The 22451-nt window shown below is 39.2% G+C and overlaps 1 long non-coding RNA gene across 1 annotated transcript in view; it reads left to right on the plus strand.

Annotated features, from left to right (window-relative positions):
- The window catches only part of LOC135325001 (uncharacterized), a 30525-nt gene that overhangs the window by 1383 nt on the left and 6691 nt on the right, over positions 1–22451 (plus strand). The window contains exon 2 of the long non-coding RNA XR_010386232.1: positions 2183–2245. This is a non-coding gene — a long non-coding RNA (uncharacterized LOC135325001). The remainder of the gene's footprint in view (positions 1–2182; positions 2246–22451) is intronic.

Consider the following 22451-nt stretch of genomic DNA (forward strand, 5'->3'; position numbering starts at 1 on the left):
TCTTGTATCTGTGCACGGATTGTACTTTTAGCTTCTAAGAATGAGAGTTCCAATAAAAACAAATGACCGTACAAAATTTATGCAACAATTATACAAGAACTTGAAGAAACAGCAGAATTAATCTCTAGTTTTAAAAGTTGCTGCCATGTAGCTTGCTGAAGTCAAAACAAAGATTAGGCATCAAACTCAGTGAATTTTCACTACTGTCTAAATGTAGACCTTCGAAGATTTTACAATTCTTTATGTTCCTGCTAAAAACAAACTTATTAAAATGAAAAAAATATATTCTTCGTTTAGTTTACATCTGAATAGTGAGGATAAGTGAGAGTAAACCTCTACCTTTCATGTGGCAGTAGATACTAAGCTCTGTGTTATGAAAGGTGCGTTGCATCTTTTCTATTTTTTCTTCTTCAGCTTTTGATATTTTCTTCAGGCAGGAGAGAGAATAAGAATCCCATTTCATGTGATCTGAAAAGACTAATAGTATTTCTGCAGGTGCACTTTGCAGAGACACCAGAGCAGTGACAACAGGCTGCAGTGTAAGGATTTTTTTTCTCAGACAGAAAATACATCTGGTTATAAAGCCTAACGCTGCAAATCTACATAGAAATTAATTAGAAAGAGTATGGAACACATAGAAGAGAAAAATGAGCTCAGGCTGTGAGCTCAAGTAAGGATACATTTCAATTTTATTTATTTACATTTGCAGTTTCTCTTTTGTTGATTGATGACATGCTTTAAAAATAAAAGGGTAGGTAAGCAAAAAGGAAAGCAATGAAACAACACATAGTGGAATTCAGTTTCTCAGCCTAGTGGAGAAAGACCAGAGAAACACCAGGATGGAAGAAACCTGAGGTGTTACTGAGCTTTCCTGCTGCACTGGAACCATGTGTGTGTTTTTATAGTGCTCTTAGGCCAATACAAGTTTTCACCACTGCAGAAACTTGGTCTTGGAAAAAACTAATTTCACAATAATAAATACTCTTTTCAGGCCAGATCAGAGTGCAGCAAAGTTACTACACAAGGTAAAAGAGAGGGAATGGTAATGTTTGACTAGGGTATAAGGAGCAGGGACTCTCCTTTCCATGGCAGCACAGATTTCTTAAATCAGTTGTGAAATTACACTCTTGTTTTATGAACATAAAAGCTAAATAAAGCCAGATTTAGCTCTACAGAAAGCAAGTCTTGCCTTCCTTTATCCCCAGCTGTTCGTTCTTACAGCAAGGAGAAGTTGGGACTTTGCACTATAGCTCTGGTTTTTGCAACACAAGGCTATAGTTTCAGATCCGTGTTAAGAACAGTAAAGTATGCTTTGGACTCTAGCTGTCATGTTTATGAAGTCTTTTTTGTTACTAGTATTAGCTTGTTATTAGAAACATTGCCTCTAATAGGTGCTAGAACCCATGCAAATCTAAGCTTGACATGCAAGTATAAATTAATTTCACACAGAACTCCTAATATTGATGCTAGCTGCATCCCACTGGTTGGTTGTGTCTGAGTAGTGCTTTCCTAGTCTGCTCTCATTATCATGTTAATGCCTTACAGATCACTAAATGCACAGACATGACAGTGTTAGGACCCATTAATTACTGTGACAGAAAGCAGCCTGCTATTTTAGAACCTCTCAGTGAAAGTTAACAATATTCACCTGGAAAGTAAAGGTCCAGACCTTTGGAGAGCTACTGTATTTTATCCCAAGAAGGACTCCCATGAGTTTTCTTTTTTCTCATCCTTTTAGACATGGAAAGGTTGATTTCATCCTTTAAACAAAAAGAAAAGTACCTCTCTATTCAAGCCATCTATTCAAGATCAATTCATTAACAATGAAAGCTTCACCTGCAGAAGATCAGTGCAAATAGATGCTGGGAGGCAGAATGTATATAGCTAAACAGCTGCCAGGCAGCAGCTGGCTTGGAGCTTGGGCAGCATTGTTCTTCCTGTGCCTAAGTTTCACACAACAGTAGTTCAGCTTCCTACAAGTTCTGTGCACAAACTGTGGACTTACAAAATAAAGACAATTAACTCTTGCTTGGCTGCTCAAATCCCATTGTCAGTTTCTGTTAAGCTGCCACAAGTTTTTAAAAAGGGAAAACAAATCTGAGTGTCTTTACAGATGCTTAGCGTCGATCAGAAATATTTGTAAAAAAAGATTCTAAAGGTGACTTTATATTGTTTATGACAGAGCGGTGGCTGTGGGTGTGTTTTCCAAAGGTGTTTTGAAAACAGCAAGATGATACCTGCCATGGTAAGCGCCAGAATAGTTTTAACATTTGACTTGGCAAATTGGAATAGTAGGGATGCGAAATTCATGCACTACTGCTGGAGCATCGGTTAGAAATATGAGTTACAAAACTGTAGAAATAGCCTATCACGGGGATATAGCCAGCTCTGTTGTTCTACTCAACAGCCACTTAAGGGGTGTACTCTGTCAATAAGATAACAAATGATGTTAAAACAAGCATGGAATAATGAATCTATGTGGCGTTTAGCCAGAGTGTGCAGATAAGACATGTTACTTTCAACAAAGAGAAACAGATAATACCCTGTGATTTGTACGTCTCTCAGGTGTGCTTTGTAAAACCAGGATTCCTACATCAATAAGGGCTTGGTTTGAGCAGGCTGTGACTCACTGGATGTGGAGATCAGTTCACTTTCTCTTTAAATGCAGTCATCTGTCACATCTGGCATGGAGAATATTAGAGTACTTCACAGTATTCACGAACAATACAAGGTGGCTTAGGAGAAGAGCACTGTCTCTAACTGAACATGAAATAGTAAGCAAGTGCAGGCTTGAATTTATTTCAGTATAATCTTTAGCCCCCAAATTTTGCTAAATGTAGCACAAGATCCTTCAGATTTATATTTTGCTCGAAAGGTAGTTCCCTAGACAACTGTGCTCTTGTTGTACATCACCGATAATACATAGAGATAATACATAGAGAACATGCTAGGTACAGCTGTATATACACAACATATAACAGATGCCATGGATGTATGTCCAACCTTAAAATGATAGTATCTGGTTTCCATGATTCATATTACTGTGCTAGATATATTTGCCTTTCTTTCTTAGGCTCAAAGGCATTGTTTTGGGTGTAGTTATACAACTGACTGGAGACAAATCTAAAGTCGTGTGGCTGCTGAGAACAGCTGTTCTATTCTGGTGTCTCATCTCTCCCCAACCCAGACTGAGTGTTCCCACCGTCTCCTTTTATTAACATTTGTGTGATTATGAAGCCAATCCCTACATGAGATAAGGTTTTTCTGGCTGAAAACCATTTTTCTTCTATTGTATAGGCAGGTTCCAGGCAAAAAACTTCCCTGACTCGAATCACCCCACAGCTCTGTGGTCAGATATGCCAGTGAAAAGGAATGGGCAAGAACATGTAGTTGAGGATAAGCCATTTGTTGTGGCTGCTGTGTGGACATATATTAGCCTAAGCCAATTACAAAACCTAACTTTTGCAGTCATGTTGTACAGAAGCAAGCATATATCATTATATCACATTCGGCTTTAATAAATAATGCACAAAAATAGTCATAATTCAAGACAATATTTTGGAATAAGGGATATATATATATTGGGAAATTTTCAAGTCTAAAGGAAGTTGAAAATACAGCTTCAGCAGAAAGTTAAACTTCATTACGTATTACACATGAAAGGGAATGGAAGAAGAAACTATTAAAGCACTTCTTGTTAGTAGCTTTATATAAACCGCTTCTTCCTTAGATTCACTTCTTCTGTTGAGTTTTACTTCTCTTGCCTGGGGATGAAAGATGTATTGGTGAAAATGTGCAACAACATCTGTTTTTATGAGCTGTGTATAACCCAGGCAGTTTTGCCAAGACAATGCTTGCTACTGGTAATCAAGACAATTTAAAGGAGTTTTAAACAGAGAAAATGCAGTCCTTTCCTACAAGGCTTATGAGAATGATACAGTATCACTCTACAAGGGCAGGCAGGTTTGGGGTATCTTTCAAAGCTTCTGTATGAGTGCATTAGCTTTTATCTACTAAAAGGCAGAAAAGTATAAAGCCTTTTTGTGGACCTTATAGCTGTCATGTAAAGCTCACTTGAACTTTGGATCGCAAAACAGATCAGGTACCTGCCATCACTGAGCAAACCTCTATGCTGAGGACTTGCAATCCCTTCACAGTAAGGTGAGGTTGAACAGGACTAGTCACAGGCAAACAGCTCATTTCATTTGGTTTAAAACAAATCACGTTTAATGTATTATGATTTATTAATGACATGAAATTAACTGGCAATCGATGAAGTATACATTCAAGATCAATATCAGCAATAACAAATAAACCTCAGTACTAAGCACTTACAAAACATTAATATACACTTACAAACTTTTATACTGTCTCCTAAAACTAACCCCAAATGTTATAATCACGCACACACACACTCACGCACAGAGGTATGGCTGTGTAGGTGTGTGCATTACAAGAACAGATGTGCCGCTTCTCCTGATCCACCCAGACTGCTCACACTGCTATGAGTGATAGGGTGCACCAGCTGTACGTGCCCTCCTGCGCCACTACAGCCTGCTGCTTCCATGCCAGTGAGGAAGGTCCCATGAGATCCCATAGGCACTCCTTGGGGGTGCCCCCCTAGGTGAAAAATACTTACATGCATACTTATAGCACTCATTATTCTTCCTTTTAAGGTGCATGACATGACATTTTATATTAATGACCCAACTAGTAAACAGCGGTAGCTCCACTGTTACCGCTGCATGGCCAGCACAGGTTCTATATCTCTGTCACTAACTTAAATGCTTGTAATTCTAGAGAAAGACAAACTCTAATCACAACTTCCTGCTCAAAAGGATTAGGAGGCAATTCTCACAATCTAGATAATGGGGTTTTTTTTGGTGCTCTGATAGTGTTTTCAGCATGTAATTCACCAATTAGGATACTTGAAATCTGAGTGATACTAGTGCATTCAGTGCCTGAAATAGAACTGGCTGAAGTGTGATGACAAGTTTATGGAGCTATGAATCCTGAGCTAGTATACTAAACTGTTTAGTTGGGTTTCTTGTCTCACTCCCAGCTCATTTTAAGCTCTGTGTGAGAATTCTTTTGTTTTTACTAAGACATTTACAGATGTTGAAGAATGTGATTTATTTCCTTTGATGAAAGTATTGTGGTACACAAAATTCAGGTGTTGTCAGAGCAGCATGGTCATATTTCTGTTGCTTACCCATCCCTGTAAAGCAGAAGACATCTCAGCTGGATTTTATGGAGAGGTTTTTAATGATTTTTTAACAATTCTTGCAGGACTCTTTAGTGCATAAACTTCTTTGTTACTTCCCAAAGTTACTACAGCTGAAATATCTCCAAGTCTGAATATATTTCACTGCACTTAGCCACATGCCCACATCTTCCCAGAGCCTCAAGACACACAACACCTACCTCCAAGTGCTAAGGGGAGCAGAGGCCCTGGGAGTAATTTGCAAGCAGAAAGTGACAGTAGTTCTTCATAGAAGGATAGGGTATTTAGCTCAGTATTTAGCTGGACACCAAGGTGGTGAAGGATTGGTACGTTTGGCATTCTCTGCTAGTATGTTTAGTCTTGTAGTAAGAGCAAGACTCATACTGCCTTGATGCCATGACAGGGTGTAGCTCCAGCTCCTGCACTTGAACTCCTAGAGCGCTGTGTGATTCAAGAGCTACTCCTGCAAGCAATTAGACTGAGCAGCCAAGTAAAATGATGGTTTATCAGGATCATGACAGTTGCCATGTCTTCTCATATACTTTCCATTTGGCAAAGCACTTAAAATCCAGATGCAGCTCTGTGCTATTATCATCAGCTGGAAGGAGCCACATGTGAGAGTGCATCTTTCAGGATGAGTGAGTGCATGCCAGGTATGTAACCACATAATGAAGCGGCTGCTCGCTGCATAGGTCGTAGAACTATAGAAAATGACAAGGTCTTTTCAGACAGCCATACAGCTGGCTAGCAACCGTGTCAAACACAGTCAGCAAGCCCTCTGAGCTACAGGTAAAGTATTCTGATCGGTACACATCAGTCTAAAAATACAGCTATGATTTAATTAGATTTAAAATTAGTACAGATACTCGTTCATCTCTTACAGTTGAGCCAAATACTTCCATGTTACACAGGCAAATCTTACACTGTCTGTACTAAGAGTCGTATACCAGTAAGGACTACAGGAATGAATCTGTGTTGAAGATGTTCTTGTCATTTTGCTGGACCTGTTTGCTTTCTTGATATTTGTTTCTACTTCCACTAGAATTAGTGGCAAAGGTCCCTTAGATTTACAGGAGAGGAGGACTAACTCTTGAGTCAGAGCATTACTCACTGTGGCAGTGGAAGACAACTTTATCTCAGAACAACAGTGTGGGCATAGTTCAGCACTGTCTCGTTACTCATATGATTATTTCTTCTGGAGAAAAGATTTAGTAGCATTCTGTGATACCAAAAAAATGTGTAGTAATTCATCAAATGTTGGTTTTAGTGGTAATTTGACCAGTTAAACTTGCAGATAGGCTATAAATGGTAGGTTTATGTCTGACAGAAGCATCTGGCTGCATAACCTATTAATGCATTTTTGTTAGACATTTTATTTCTGCGTTATCTTCACATCTTACTTTCATGAGTGAGACAGTAAACATAGTGTATTCAGATACTGAGGTTTATTTAAGAACTGATGATGTTGGTACTGTTACCCTATTTCATTATTTCACAAACTCATTCTCTCGCTCGCTTCCCAAAGTCACATTCACTCACTCTTACTTTCCGTCCCACTGGGTAGGTTGCTGATGGTCTAGGACAGTTGGGCAAAAAGTTTTGCTGGTTTTGTGCTTTCCATCTGCTTGCAGTCTTGTGCATTATCAGCCAGGTCCCCAAGTGTCCCCAGGCTTTTGCAGGTGTATTTCCAAGGATTTTCCACCATTTCCAAGAACTCTTCTGATTTTACGCACCTATTTTTCTACCTCTGAAAAGTCTATATGCAGAAACACAATGTGTGATCAGCTGCCTAATTGCCAGTTCTGACTTGTCTATGGCATGTGTAATTCATTGGAGGATTCAGTACTTGTCACTTTTGTTTTGTCCAGGTGTTACTACACTTTGCAATGGATCCAGACAGGTTATAGCCAGCAAGCAGCAGGCCTGTGCTTGAGAGTTCAGAAGGATAAGTTCTGAATCCCCACATCTGCAATAACCTGCTTCCTGTTGATGTTAATCTAAGTTACTTCTTGTCAGACACACTTAATCATATCAACTTTAAAAGATCTAAAGAATACCAAATATTCTAAACCACTTTGGAATTTCTTACTTATCACTGAAAAAATCTTATCCTTAGTCAATATTTCTAGCAACATGCTAATCCTTCTCCACTGCAGTCTTAAATTCCTATCAAGCATTTAAAAACTAGAAGTTACTCTTCTGTATGGCTTGATGCCAGCATGATAGCATACTATTCCCCCATGTCTCACTGCAGAGAACAGTTATATTTTTTGATGATACAAAAAATATTCAGCAGTTTCAGATGAAGTTCTAAATTTGTAAAGGCCATTTATTGCAAGTAACTACCATATTTTTAATGAAAAAGACACATTCAATGTAAGAAATGCATATATATGGGAAAGAAGGCTTTTACAGTAGCTACAGATGCCCAAGAAAATATTCAGCTATAGAGAAATAAAGAAGAGAATATAGTATTCTCTTTCCTGTTCACAAACAAGGTGAAATAACCCTGAAAAACAGGGTCTTCCTTCATTCTTTTTGCTTTGACAGAATTGTGGAGTTTTGACTGAATAGGTAGCATGGATTTATATCCAAAAATATCAGTGCAGCCAGGGAACAACAAAAGTGGTGAATTAGAACTATGGATCTAAGAGCAGTCTTTCCCCCCTTTGTGACAGGAATTGATCGCTTCTCCTCCTACACTTAATATCAGGGAAAGTTGTCCAATATGTGTTTGAAATTTTCAAACAAATTATAATCTCTGTGCACCCTCATTGGTGGGTTTAATAATTGTTTTCTTTCCAAGATGCAGGGAAATGTAGCTGGTGTACTGGGCAAAACTGAGAAGTAGGAGATATTATAGCACAGAAAATGATAGTTCAGACACTCACAAAGAAACTAATTCCAGAGAAGTAATGAGTGTATGTGGAGTCATAGATGCTGTCATAACAATGCCCAGAAATACTGAAAGAAGCTTTGAATTTGAGCTTAAATGATGAGGAAAAGTCAGCACTTTTTCCTACCATTCTATCAGGATCTATTGTCAGGATCTATTAATACACAGCCTAGGCATCAGACTCACACTGGAAGCAAGGATTAAAAGGAGAGCATTTCCATCTGTTATTCTAAATTCAGACATCATGCAAAGTCCAAAATTCTGCCTTTTTTGTTTTTACAGAACTTGAAAGCCGTTTACCTGTTCAAAGATAGTAGATGTCTGTAATCCATCAGTCATCATGGCTACTGAAGCAAGATGAGAAAGGAATTGCCCTTTGTGTCTTTCCCTGTTCAACACTGCACTTTTCAGGAAACTTACTCAGCACAAGGATAAATCTGCAGTCCTCATTCTAGCCAAACTCTTGAGAAAGTCAGCTTTTCATATGTTTACAATGTTGCATCGGTAGATGTAACAATGGTGGCAAGGAACAAGCTTATCTCTATTAAAACAAATATTTGAGATCAGAATCTGTAGCAGGAGTTAACAATCTTTGCAAATAACGTGTCTCTCACTAATGAGTGTGAAACAGCTCTGTTGCTAAGCAGTACTTAAACGAGATGGGTAAGTGACTGCTTGTTTCAGGGCCTTGGGAATTTGAGTGCATTTTCTGTTATGCTGCAGTGCAGCTAGAGAATCAAGGAATAATATCTTTTAACCTGTTGATTGCAGCATACTTTTTATGTAGGGGAAAAAAAAGAAAAAAAAAAAGTGATGGGCTCTTTTCACTAGCAAGCTCCAAAGCATTTCCAAAAGCTCATATCTTTCTGAGCTGCTCAAAGACCCTTAAAATAAACAGACGCCTTTAAATTCTAGTATCCTTTTTAAATACACAGAAATCAGGGCACTTACATGGTCAAAGGCAAGTTCAGTAACATTGCAACTCTCAGTTGTTTGAATATGTGTTTGTAATTACAATGTAGTTGTCTCGAGCTTCTATGCAGCAGAACAGAATGCAGCAAAGAAATACCATCTCTGCCACAGTAGTTCATGTATGAGCCAAATGGTTGCCGCACACTGATGTCATTATGTAGTGTGCACTTGGATTTTAGCAGCTCTTATATGCTTGAAATCTCTGTAGCAGGAAGGTCATTTAGAAGAAATGTAGCAGTTTCATTTGACAGGTGCCAGGCACTCTGGACAAGAGGCACTGTAATGTGTGAAGAGAAGATTTCCAGTCTGTGGTGAAGTAGGTAGGGTCCTACTGATATTGTGATTTAAAAAATCTTCAAGGCTGTCAGCAAAAAGGCAGATGTGTTCCTTTTGCTATCGCCAGCTCCTTTGGTGCTGTGTGCAAAGTGATTTTGAAGGGCTAGCATCATTTCCAAAGGCTAGGTGTCAAACACCAGCATCCATTCCTCTGCCTAAAGTTGCATGCTAATGACCAAGTTTTGTGCTTTCACGGAGAGATGAAATTTCATTCAGTGCTGAGATATGTTTATTGCTAAATCTCTTCTGAAGATAAAAGTCCTGTTTCCAGAGCTAGCAATCTAGCACCTTTCAGAATTTATGTTCAAAATAAACACCAAAACAAATCTCATTGTATTAGTGGACTTCAGCATATTTGACAGGGAATAGACAAACAGAGTTTATATTAGTTAATCAAAAATCCAGTAATTTCTGCAGCACAGGAAAATTTGTGAAGCTATTGAATAGGTTAAGGTAGGTTCCTCTTGGCCTGTTTTCAGGGCAGCCAGGAACAAGCTGGTAATGTTATCGGTCCAGGAACCTTTGCCTCTCATTCAAAAGACTTCAGTTCTGTCTGTGATACTTCTGTTATGTTATTCAGAAAAAGCCGACTTACAGTGGCTTTGGGAGATGGATGCTTATTGTCAGAACCCACCAGTTCTGACAGAACTCACCAACTTCAGATGTTACTGCGTTTTGTGTCTTATTGTGAATACTGCTACATTTGACCTCTCACAGTGAGGAGTGGTATATCCTACAGTTAGTATTGACCTTGACCATTCAGATTCTGAAGACCATCTTCTGTAAATACTATAGGCATATTGTGAGTAGGCTGACCAAATATTTTAATATAAAGCATGGATCCAATCTTGATATGTTTACCTGTGAAAGCTATGTATGCCAACAAAGTTATTTTATTGATAGAAGAAACACTAAGAAATCAGAAAGGATGTGAATGGAGCAAACTACAAATGAATAAGAGATGAAAGTGCACCATATTTTTATCTACACTTCTGAAGTCTTATGCTCTTTCAGTGAATGTAGAGGAGATGAGCCATACTAAGCTCTGATCTGCTCCTCTTAATGCTTACATTTGGTTTTGCCTGTCCATTCTTCTTTTGCGTGTGGCAGGATGCCCTGCCTATTTGCACTCCCTTGTGTTTATCTTGTCCTTTGTCTGGCAACCTTTTGTTCATTGCATGCTTCCGGTATACAATATATACACATCTTTCTTTGCCCCTTTGGTGGTCACACTGCTCAGACACTTATATAAAATGCTTATATATTGTGTCTGGCTATGGTATCATAGTGGTGCAAAATACTTACATGCTCCTATTGGTTATACTGCTTCAGTACACTTAGATTTAGGTTCAAGGCAAGGTAATGTTAGTTATGTCCTGATTGTGATTGAATTTGGTTGTGACACTCGATTTCTTTGTATCACAAGCCTCTGCTTTGGCTACAATAAACTTAATCTTCTAAGTTAGCAGTACTATATATCCAGCTGTTTTGGCATAAGGAAAGCTAATTTGGTTTTACACTCTTGCCAGTTTCTACAGAATGTGGCAGGGATTAAAGACAATGCTTCTGAAATAGTTCCCCCCAAACCAGGGGTTCTTTTGTACCTTGTGGCCAAATCCTGTTTTTCTTTGTATTAAAAAGGCGTCTTGTTGAACTATGAGGATAGCAGGGAAGGCAGATTGGTTACAAGTTTGGCGTTGTTCTCATATGTTCCACCCTTGGTTTTGACTGGAATACTTAAAGAAGACAAACACCTGGAAAATGACATATAAGCTATAAATACATGCAAAAGAGTGCCAGATTAGTTTTATGTAAATTCAGATTGACAACCCCCCAATCAGTTACGATAATGGAATGAAAAAAGGAAATACAAATGACATCCTGTGTTTTCTAAATAGTTCATGGGATTTAGTGCAACTCAGTCATCCTTAGACATTTTTTGAAAATCCTATTTTACCTGGGCAAATGGCCAGCTGAGATCACCCACCTATTATACAGTTGCATGAGCTGTGTGCTTAATTTGGGCAAGATGTGCGTGCATAGCTTATCTATCTATCTATTTATTTATTTATATTTTGACCAAGAGCATGGCATGGAATAATGGTAGCATTCAGTGTTGTTCCTCTACTGCATATATATTTTTAATACAAACTTATATATAACTATGAAAAACAAATGCCTTCTTTTCTGAAAAGACAGGAGTCTAAAGAGAACTCAGTAGCTGTGTGTCTGGAAATTTCCTACCATGCAATCCATGATTCACTGTTCAAATGACTTGAAATGACTTAAGCTTTAATTTTAAGTAGTTATAAAACATTAACTTTACTTGTCTAATGCCAGTTGGAAGAACTTAAAATGCTGAGCTCTCCTGAGTATGTAATTAGGCAAAAACACTCAGAATTAATAACATCTGAAATTAAACATCATCTTAAATGAAATATGTAACTCTAATCTTTTTGCATCTTAATAGAGAAAAAACGCATGGGTGCCTTCCAGAGTGATGTCACTCAAGGCAGCATCACAGCATGATGCAGAGAAATAACCAGCTCCTCAGCATGTCAGTAAGAAAAATATATTTTGTTTTCCTAAAGGCTAAACAAAGGTATTAATAGACCTGACTAGAGATATAGAGAGAAGACAGAAGCTGCTAGTATTATGCCATCTCTCAAGTATTATAACAGAAAGATGTGTGCCATATGTATTCTGTATGAAGCTCCCTAGAGAAAATGGTAATAAAGGAAAACAAAATCCTCACTGGTATGTCATCAACCAAAATTGAAATAGATGCCAAAACTGTCATTAAGGGCCACATTATTGAAGTGCAGTAAGAGCTGCACTGAAAATCTCCCTTCTAAAGGCATTCATGGCTCACATGTATAACTCTGTTCCTTCTCTCGCTCAAAGGAGAGAAAAATGTGTGTGGCAAGTCCTGTAGTAATTGCATTGCTAAAGAGGTGGTAAGAAAACAAAACCCACATAAATCAAAGCTTTTAAAAACCAGAGATTTTGTGTCATAAAATAATACTCAATTCGTGAAAAAAAAGTCATGTAATCCATTGCAGGACAAGCTGCAGGGACATGAACATCAAAATGTCACAGCATTGCCTGATCAACAAAATATTCACCATCAGCAATGAAACATATAAAATCCTCATGTTACTCTCAATTGGAAACTTCAGGAAAGAGCAGAAAATAACTTGGATGGGAAAGCAGAGAATTTAAGAGAGCAACAGTGGTGTCTGGAGAGCCAAGATCACTGTTATCTGAATGATTCCCCATTCAGTTGATAGCACATTCAAGTCAGAGAGCCAGTCAATCTGTCTTTAAGTGATCAGGATTCTTCTTTTACTCCCATCTTGCAGAAGTTCAGGTGAATTTAAAGCTTTCTTGGTTGAACAGAAATACGGTTCTTTGGTATTTTATAATCTTTGTTTCTTGACTCCTTGCACATGCAGGCTGTGAGTTACAAACTCCTTCAATTATTTATTTGCTAACCTATTTGACCTTTTTTCTTGAATTGAAAAGTCTGTGTCTAGCTCTAAACTGCAGCAGCCCAATCATGGGATGCAAACAAAAACCCAGCAACCCAAGATTTATTTCTATATTTTTCATCCTACCAGACACACAGTAGCCCTACCTACTACTTCCCCCCAAATCCCACATACTTTTTTGCAAGCTTTTTAGACAGCAGATTTCATTCCGGTTAAGACCATTACTTGTATTGATTATATAAGGTTTAGGCAACATGTGTGCCAAATGGTCAACTACAGGGAGACTGCAAGTAGACTGTAAAGATCCCATCAAAACAGTGCACCTAGTCCTCTGCTGATAGCAGGATGAAGCAGTGATATGAGTGCACTGGGGAGGTACTAAGATATATGCACAGGTACTAAGATACATAAACACAATGAAAGACATTCTTCAAAGTGAACACACTTTCCTCCAATGAGAGTTTTTCCTTTAAGTCATAGGATGAGTATGGATGTGGTCATATCATTCAGGAATAAAACCGATGGTTAGAGTAAAAAATATAGACTGTAGAATGGTGGAGTAGAATGGTCTAGACTGTAGAACTCCTCCACTGAAAGGAGGAGTTTTGCCTGAATAAAGATTGTAGTAGGATTAAACGAATATTCAGGACTACACTGAGGTTATAGAGTTAGAAAAGAGGAATGCTCAAACTGTCAGGTGAATATGTAAAGTAATCATGAATTCTTGAAAATGCAGTTACCTCAGGAAAGCAAAGATTTTGAAAGAATGATGAAGAAACGTTGCAACTTCAGCTTTTGCTGGTTTCTTTAAGGAAAAAGTCTGAATCAAGATCTACTTTCTCCATATTCAGGCATTTTTCTTTTGAGTTCTTTTACTTGCATGCAATCTTCCTGTACCCATGGCACCCAGCAAATTGTGCAAGAAAAAGAAAGAGTAAAACAGGATGTAATGAAACAGTGCAATCACTGAAAGAGAAGTTTAGAAAAAAATAAAGCTTGTGACATTTCTTCCCAAATTTAAGAGACCTGAGAATTGCGAAAAACTACTGCAGCAAAAAATGGCTGTTTCTACAGGGAATCTATCCCTACATCTCTAACAACCAATCTGTGGTGAATAAATTAATAAAAAAAATTATGCATGTCAAAATGAAAACAAGTGTGAGTGGGTACAGTTATACTCATTTCTAAAAAAGCTATTCTGTGGGAGGATTTTAATGAAACTAGTAATCTGGCCTTGCACATCACCTTTTCATGTAAGTTAGGTTTTCAGTGCTGTGTTGAAGGGGTAGGATGTAATTCTTTATTATACCTTCCATGTTGCAGAGAAAGAGAGAAAGAGTGTGGAGTATAAGTGACCCCATCCTTTTGCATAACTTGTATTTTGTGTTAGATTCTTGCCCCTTTTTTCCTCCAGTGTGTTTATGATCTATAACAACAGATAACAGCAATTTTTTTATGAAAGCCATTTAATACCTTTCCATTACTCTGTGCTGTGGTGCTATGTAGCTGCTGTTAGCAGCTAACATAGTGCTATACTTGAGAAAGCTGGGGAGGCTGTAGTGGGAGAATATATTTGTTCTGTCAGCCAAGATACATGAGGTTATTGCTGATTCAGAAGTGGGAAGAGAGTGTGCATGAGAGCTGTTCTGTGTATGTGTATGTGTATCTTCAGAGTGGAGATGAGCTAGGGTTATGCTGCCATTATTTCTGCCTCCTGCAAAGGTGATCCTACTTCAAGCACCCCATTAATACGAAGTGAGCTCTCAGTGCTACCACTCTGTGAGCTTGGAGAGCCCTTGACAGCGTCATTTCATGACTGTGATGTGCTTTTTCATTAATACATCTTCTGTCTCCTTATTTGATATAGCCCAATGATTTCAAACTACTCAGTTGTAGATGGACTTCTCCAAATGAGAATCAGCGCAAGGGCTGCAAGCTTTAAGACTTAGTTGATGCCCTGGGATTTAAGGATGCTGTAAACTTACCTTATGCTTGTTACACATACTACCTATTATATGACCCTCTTAAAAGGCATTCTTGTCAAGGAACATGGACCAACCCTTAAAGCTGCTCTTCCCTGGAGTCTTAGATACTGCCTTTTTCTAACACAATACTGAACAGTTTAGTTTGACGATATTTCTTTTTAATCACCCATTGTCCTACACTTGGTCTAACTGGGGAAGAGGTAGCATTTCATAAAAAAAAAAAGTTAGATGAAGCATTAAACTATGGGTACTCAACCAGGGCTAGAAGGTTGTACAATCAGACAAGCTAAAATCTGCATTTTGTGTTTTTGTTTTTGCGAAGATTATGTGTATCCTTCTTTCACTTCAAAGCTATTGCAGCCTAGACTTACAGTTACAGAAGAGTGAAAATGGCAGCAAGTCCACTGACACTCACTTGCACCTCTATACTAAAATAGAACATAGCACAAGGCCTTAATGTAACAAAATACCAGCCAATAAGCCAGGCCCTGGGTGTATCAAGAGGCTATGCAATCTTTCCCCTGCTCCTAGGGGTTTGGCTGCCTGTGCTCAAGGCCAGCTCTGACATGAGCTGTGGGACCTGGGATCAAAGGGCCGGGAAAGAGCTGTATGAAAAAGTGTATTGAAAGGGGCCTCTCTCTTTGTTCAGGAGCTAAATTTAAGCTCAGGCCCTCATCCCAGGCCTCACTTGAACTATGATACTTGTGTCCTGCACGGACCCCAGTGATCCTCATCCTGCCCCTATCCTGTGGACTGATGTCCTGACTTGCCCTTGGACTTGCCGTGTAACTGTAGGCTCATCTGGTGACCACTGGACACTGGGCTGGCTCTGGCCACTGTCGCACTGCTCTTGTGCTCGAGTACAGTAGGCTGGTCCTTGTCAGGAGCTGGTTGCTGCTGCATGCCTTGTGGTGACTCTGGGCCTCAGCTCTCTGTTCTGACAAAGCAGCCACCTGCCAGGATATATTACAAAGACTAAATTAATGCTCCACTTGGAAGATTCTTCAGAAAGGGAAAATGTGCATAATCCCCTTTTAAGAAAGCACAGAAAAAAGATCACTGAAGACATATTTCAGCTGACTATGAAATTGGAATAATACTTGGAGCATAAAGAAAATTAGTAAGTTTAAGAACACTATGTATACCTGTCTAAGTCTCAGCAATTGGTCCCTTTATTATTATCATTAAACTGAAAATAAGCAGTCAAGATAAAATTTATGTAATATTTTATAATAATGAAGCTTAATACATGGTAGAAGGATCTGAAGACCTCAGTAAATTACTGTAGAAAAGTTTAATAATTTCTTATATGGATTTAAGAAAAAAGGGCTATTTTATTCATTTACATAACAGTGTGTTATTTTTTGTATTTTTCTCTAGTTCTTGTTCACTATGCAGGGAGCCATTGCTGAAGACTTTGTGACAGTTGGGGGTTCAACTCATGCATAACTTTGGAAAACAAAGTGTTCCTTATCCAAGTTACACTGGGAATCTATCTATGGCAGGCTTATGCACTCATGAGCGTGCGCTCATCAGTGACTAACTTCCTGTATGGATCAAGGTGAAATGTTCTGATCAAGAAAACAGTATCAGGATACAAAGTGAATAGAGAGAGAGGACTATTTCCATGAAGCCGGCTCTGAAGGCAGGTTAGGCTAACAAATCTGAAGATCAGAAAGGGCAGATAAAAGATTCTGAAAATGTGCTTAAGCTCATGCAACAAGGCACAAGATCAAACTGATTAATTTTTGGCCATCAGACTAAGCCTATTTAAAAACAAACAAACAAACCCCAAAGTAAAGAGGAACAGTTGAAAACTGGCTCTTAGAGTCTGGAATATTACTTCGTACCTTAACTGCTATAAAAATGGCAGTTTTCCAAAGTCCACTTGTGATAGTGACTCAACAAACCTGACCCCCAAGATTTCTAAGTTCTAAGATTTAATATGACACAGGCCTAATGGAACCTGTACCTCCATATGGTGTTCCATTAAAAGTGTAAAGAAACTCCAAGGTAATTTTTAATCTATATGTAAATGAAGTATTACTATATCATCTGTAGCAAGAAACAGCAAACACATGAGAACAGGGGACATTTACAGATAAACACTAGAAAAAAAAGACAATCTTGTCCAATAATTAGTCAGATATTGATGGACATGGATTTGATCTGTTTTTAGGACAATTCCAATGAGCTTGTTAACAGTTAAATGGTTTGCTTCTTCAGCACACATTGTTCTTTCTGAGCAGCAAGGTACCATTTGTCTTCTCTGAGATACAAATTATACACCTGTGGGTAAATCTACGCTTCTGTTTGTGACATTTCTACAGTGAGTATACCATTAACCAGGCTAAACCAAGAACCACCTTTGCCATCACTACATGAAACAGTGTACATGGCACAATACTACCAGCCCCACAGGGAGCTAGAACACTGTTCTGCTCATGGCTTTGCTTCACTATAGCCCTGTCTGAATTATTCTGTTGACTGAAGAAGTATGGGAACACTCTGGGGCACCAGAGGACAATGAGAGCTGTAGGTGCTATATATGGTACCACACCTGTACGGGCTGCTGCTTGGTTCAAATGTAAATGAAACACCATCTGTTTCAAAACGCTACTGTGAATTAGGTAGCACTTTAAAAAGTATTTGGAAATCTTTGATCAGCTGGCGCTATTATGTGCAGTTATATAAGTAACACAATCATTTTTAAACCCTGTGTTAGATTTATTGCTATAGGGCATCTCTTGAACCACAAATTTTTTGAGAAAAATGTTCCCATCTTGGAACATCACATAAATGACCTCAACCCCTGAATATCTGAGGCCAGCACTCAGGCCACTTCAGAGTTTCTTTACATGCCCAGCCCAGTCATATACTTCAGAGGAACAATGGAAGCTAAAGAGAACAATTGTCATCTCCTGTCTATGAGTTCTCTTCACTCTGGGCTACATGCTGTGTAACTCTTTGTCATATGAAGATTTTGGTAGGTAACATAAGGTCAGAATGGCTGGCCATCCCAGATGCACTAGAGCGGAAGGATGGTACACACTGAAAATGCAACAGGGTTACAAAATTACACGGATCGTCACTATATTTTATTCCAATGTAATGTAGATTTGATTCACAGGATGACTTAATAGCAGGATATTGGCTTAATCTTTTAATTCCATCATTGTTCCATTTTCTGCATTGGCCACCTGCTGCAAAACTATGCAGCAGACTGAAGTCTTTCATCTGAGAGAAAAAAAAAAGGAGTGGGGATGGTTTCTAACCCAAGTCCACAAACAGACTGGCATAACAGCATGCAGCATTGTCCATTAGCTTAAATCCTTCCCCTGTGTTTACTCAGTCCTCTTGCATAAGACTAGTTCTCCATCACATAGTTTGGAAAAGGTTAATACAAATTGGAAGGGTGCAAGGAAGAGCAATAAAGATGCACATTGGTGGCCAGAAGAGTACAAGAAAGCTGTGACTTTTGAATCCATGGATTTGGTAAGAGTCTTTCAGTTTTTTTGGAAGGAACAGATTTAATCCCTGAACAGAAGGATTTCATGCAACAGCCAGTGTATGTCAAAGAGCAACATAGTGTTCCTTTACAAGTTCTGGCATAATCCTGTCCCAAACTTCTTGCTTTCACACAGGCAGGCAGGTGGTTTTGGTCTTACCCATGCCTCAAGTGAAATCCACAGTCAGCTTCAAGGAATGGTTATTATTCCATCAGTGCATATTACAACGCATGCAAAGTTGCAGAAGACTATGGAAATGGAGCTGTCAAGGTTCAGTGGTTCAGTGTCAGGGTGCAGAAGACAGGCCAAATGGACCGATACCTTCGTGCACCTTGGAGTGCTAATATTGGGCAGGTACAGGGAGAGAGGGCTTTTTTGCTTGGTGAACATTACAGAAGACCGCCTGCACAAGGGTTGTAAAAACAGGCACGTGATCTCGCTACAGCAATGACAACTGTAGTACTAAGAGAGATTAAAAACGGGTAAAAATAGGCAGATGCCATAAGCATGCCATCTTTGCCTCAGTCTTTACTGGTAAGACTTTGTCTCTTTAGACAAAGAGACTTTTTCTCTTGTCTCTTTGGGAGACCAAGGCTGCAGAGGGGAAGTATCGAGCAACGAAGACTTACCTGCACTGTGGGAGGATCAGGTTATGGAACACTTAAATAAACTGGACATACACAAGGCCATGGGCCCTGATGGAATGCACTCATAAGTGCTGAGGGAACTGGCCAATGATATTGCAAAGCTACTCTCAATTATCTTTGAAAGGTCATGGCAATGAGGAGACATTCCTGAGGACTGGAAAAAAGCAAATTCCACCCTTTCTTTTAAGAAAGGTAAGAAAGAGGATCTAGGGAACTACAGGCTGGTCAGCCTCACCTTAATCTCAAGGATGATGATGGAGCAACTAATCCTGGATACTATTCCAGACATGTGAAGGACTGGAATGTGATTGCGAGAAGTCATCATGGATTTATGAAGGGGAAATGATGCTTAATCAACATGATATCTTCTGCGATGAGATGATTGGCTTGGTGGGTGAAGGAAGAGCTTTGGATATTGTGTGCCCTGACTTTAGACAGGCTTTTGCCACTGTCTACCATAACATCCTCTTAGACAAACAGATGAAGTACAGCCTAGATAAGAGGTCAGTGAATTGGACTGAAAATTATCTGAACTGCCAGGCTCAGAGAGTTGTGACCAGTGGCAGGAAATCCAGCTGGAAACCAGTGATGAGTGGTGTCCTCCAGGTGTTGATACAGTTTAACATCTTCATTAAAGACCTGGATGATAGGACTGAATGCACCCTCAGCAAGCTCACAGATGATACAAAACTGGGAGAAGTAGCTGATATACCAGATAGTTTTCTGCTACTCAGAGGGACCTCAACACCCAGGAGAAATGGGCAGAGAGGAACGTCATGAAGTTCAACAAAGGGAAATGCCAAGTGCTGCACCTGGGCAGGAATAACCCTCCCACACCTGTAGACGGTAGGGGCCAACCAGCTGAAAAAAGCTTTTCAGAGAAAGATGTGGGGGTCCTGGTAGACAACAATTTGAACATGGGCCAGCAATGTGCCCTTGTGGCAAAGAAAGCTCCTGATATCCTGGGCTGCATTAGGTGGAGTATTGCCAGCAGGTTGAGGGAGGTGGTCCTCCACCTCTGTTCATCAGCCCTGGTGAGGCCACATCTGGATTGCTGTGTCTGGTGCTGGACTCCCTAGTACAAAAGAGATGTGGACCTGCTGAAGCAAGTCCAGTGAAGGGCCTCGAAGATGATTAAGGGACCGGAGCAACTCTCATTCGAGGAGGGGCTGAGAAAGCTGGGCCTGTTCAGCTTGGAGAAGAGAAGGCTTGGGGGGATTCTTATCCATGTGAAGTAACCCCCAGTGGGAGGATGTCAGGAGGACAAGGTCAGACTCTTCTTGGCGGTGCACAGTGACAGGGCAAGAGTCAAAGGGCACAAATGGAAACACAGGAAATTCCACCTGAACATAAGCAAACACTTTACTTCTTTACTGTGCAGGTGACTGAGCACTGGAACAGGATGTCCAGAGAGGCTGTGGAGTCTCCATCCTTGGAGATATTCCAGACCTGAGTGGACATGGTCCTTGGCAACATGCTGTAGCTGATTGTGCTTGAGCAGGGCCTTGGGCCAGGTAATCTGGAGGCCCCTTCCAACCCCAACTATTCTGTGATTCTATAAAGAAAGAAGAAAGTCTACCAGATGTGTTTGATTTGAAAACAAGCCTTTAAACTTCTATGAATGATCTATATGTTTACAGAATATGGCAGCTTGCAGACCAGCACCTAAAGCACTAAATCAGCACTGTATCTGCAGATGACCCTTCTTCAGGCTATCAGTTAAGAATATGATAAACTTTGAGCAGACTTCTTTGCTGCTTAGACCTAGTGTCATGCACTGTTCATACTGTGTCTGAGTACACACTTAAATCCTGAGTTAGTCACTGAAGTGACATTTCTTTTTCACTGTATTCCTTCCTTGAGCTCAGTTAGTGTGCTCTTACAAACTAAAGAATAGCATGAGAAGCTGTTGCAAATCTGTTTCCCATTACTGCAAAGCTCCCTAAATATCATAATTTTAGATAACTTGATTAAATGGATTCACCTGTAAAAGTTCTGGCTGCCAGTGACTGATCAGCTAGCTAGAAGGATTCTTCTTAAGCTCACTGTGTTCTACTGCAGACTGATGGAGAAAAAAAAAATCAAAAGCAAGAAGTATAATACATCTTCTAACAATCAGAGCAAAAACTCAAAAAAGAGTGGAAAGATTCTGATTTGCAGTGCTTTAAAGCTAAGTCTCCTTTGGAGTGGAAACTCCTATAGACCTGTTGAGTGTATAAGAATTTCAATGTTCTTTTTATACAGAGAAAAATGAGAGTGCTGGTAAAATGTAATTACATAATGTCATCTGAGTTTCACTTCTCATTTGGCTGGCTGAGTGTTAATGGTGCTGGGCACATGAAGTATTGTGGTTAGCACTTACAAGAAGGATTTTTTTCATGTTTACAGTTCACCTTAAATTGTAGTTCTCTAAAGGGATGCTCACAGAATATCCCTAGAGAACAATCATCACCTATTTGTCATATTTTTGTGGCTGCAACAAATGTTGTGGTAGGATCAGGAGGACCCTGAAATGCAGCAGTGGAAAAATCTGTACAGTATTTAGGATTTTTTTTTCTTTAGATAGTATTATTTTTTGTTTTTGATAGAAAACTCTTCACTGACAGGTTCAAAGACCCTGAAGGCAAGGATTTTTGAAAGCTAACTCTAATTCAAATTCCCACGATTGGGCTTCATGCCTTTTGCCTTTTGTTTATGGAAATACAACAATACAAAATTCTATGGCAGTAGTTGTTCTCCAGAGATTTTCTGTTAAAGGTTTTTATGCTCCAAAATCTAATGCCATGACTTTGAGAAGGAAACAGAATAAGAATATCTTCATACATTTAGCAATAAAACCCAGAAAAGATATTACAATTACAAATCATATCCAATTTGTAACATTTGACTGTTTCAAACTTATTGTAACTTTTATAAGAATTTTCTGCTTGTCACACCCCATCTGATTTCTTCTGGTTATTTTTCTGCTTTCTTTTTTAATGAAACATTTTAGTGCCCTTTTAAAGGAAAGCAGAGAAAAAAATATCCTGAACCTTGAAGTCACTGGGCTTCAAGAACAAACAAGCCCATTTTAAAACAGAACTCTTGGGGCTCTGGTGATACCATAAGCCTCTTCAATAATGCTCTGAGGACTGCTCATGCCCTTCTCAAACCTTAGGATACTTAGCTTTTGGGAAAGTTTTAGCAGATGTGCATGGAGGATGTATATTAAGATATATATCAGCAGAATTTTGCAGTATTTCAAACAATCTCACATGCCTTTTGTCATGAAATAAGCTTCAAGAGATGGCAAGCAGTCCATGTTGATCTATTATGCAGCAGTTACGTAACACCCTTTGACAGCAGTTGGATGTTCTTAGTAGGATCCTTGGGAGATCTGTTCTTTGTATTT

The sequence above is a fragment of the Dromaius novaehollandiae genome, chromosome Z, assembly GCF_036370855.1.
Source record: "Dromaius novaehollandiae isolate bDroNov1 chromosome Z, bDroNov1.hap1, whole genome shotgun sequence".
In the NCBI taxonomy this organism is placed as follows: Eukaryota; Metazoa; Chordata; class Aves; order Casuariiformes; family Dromaiidae; genus Dromaius; species Dromaius novaehollandiae.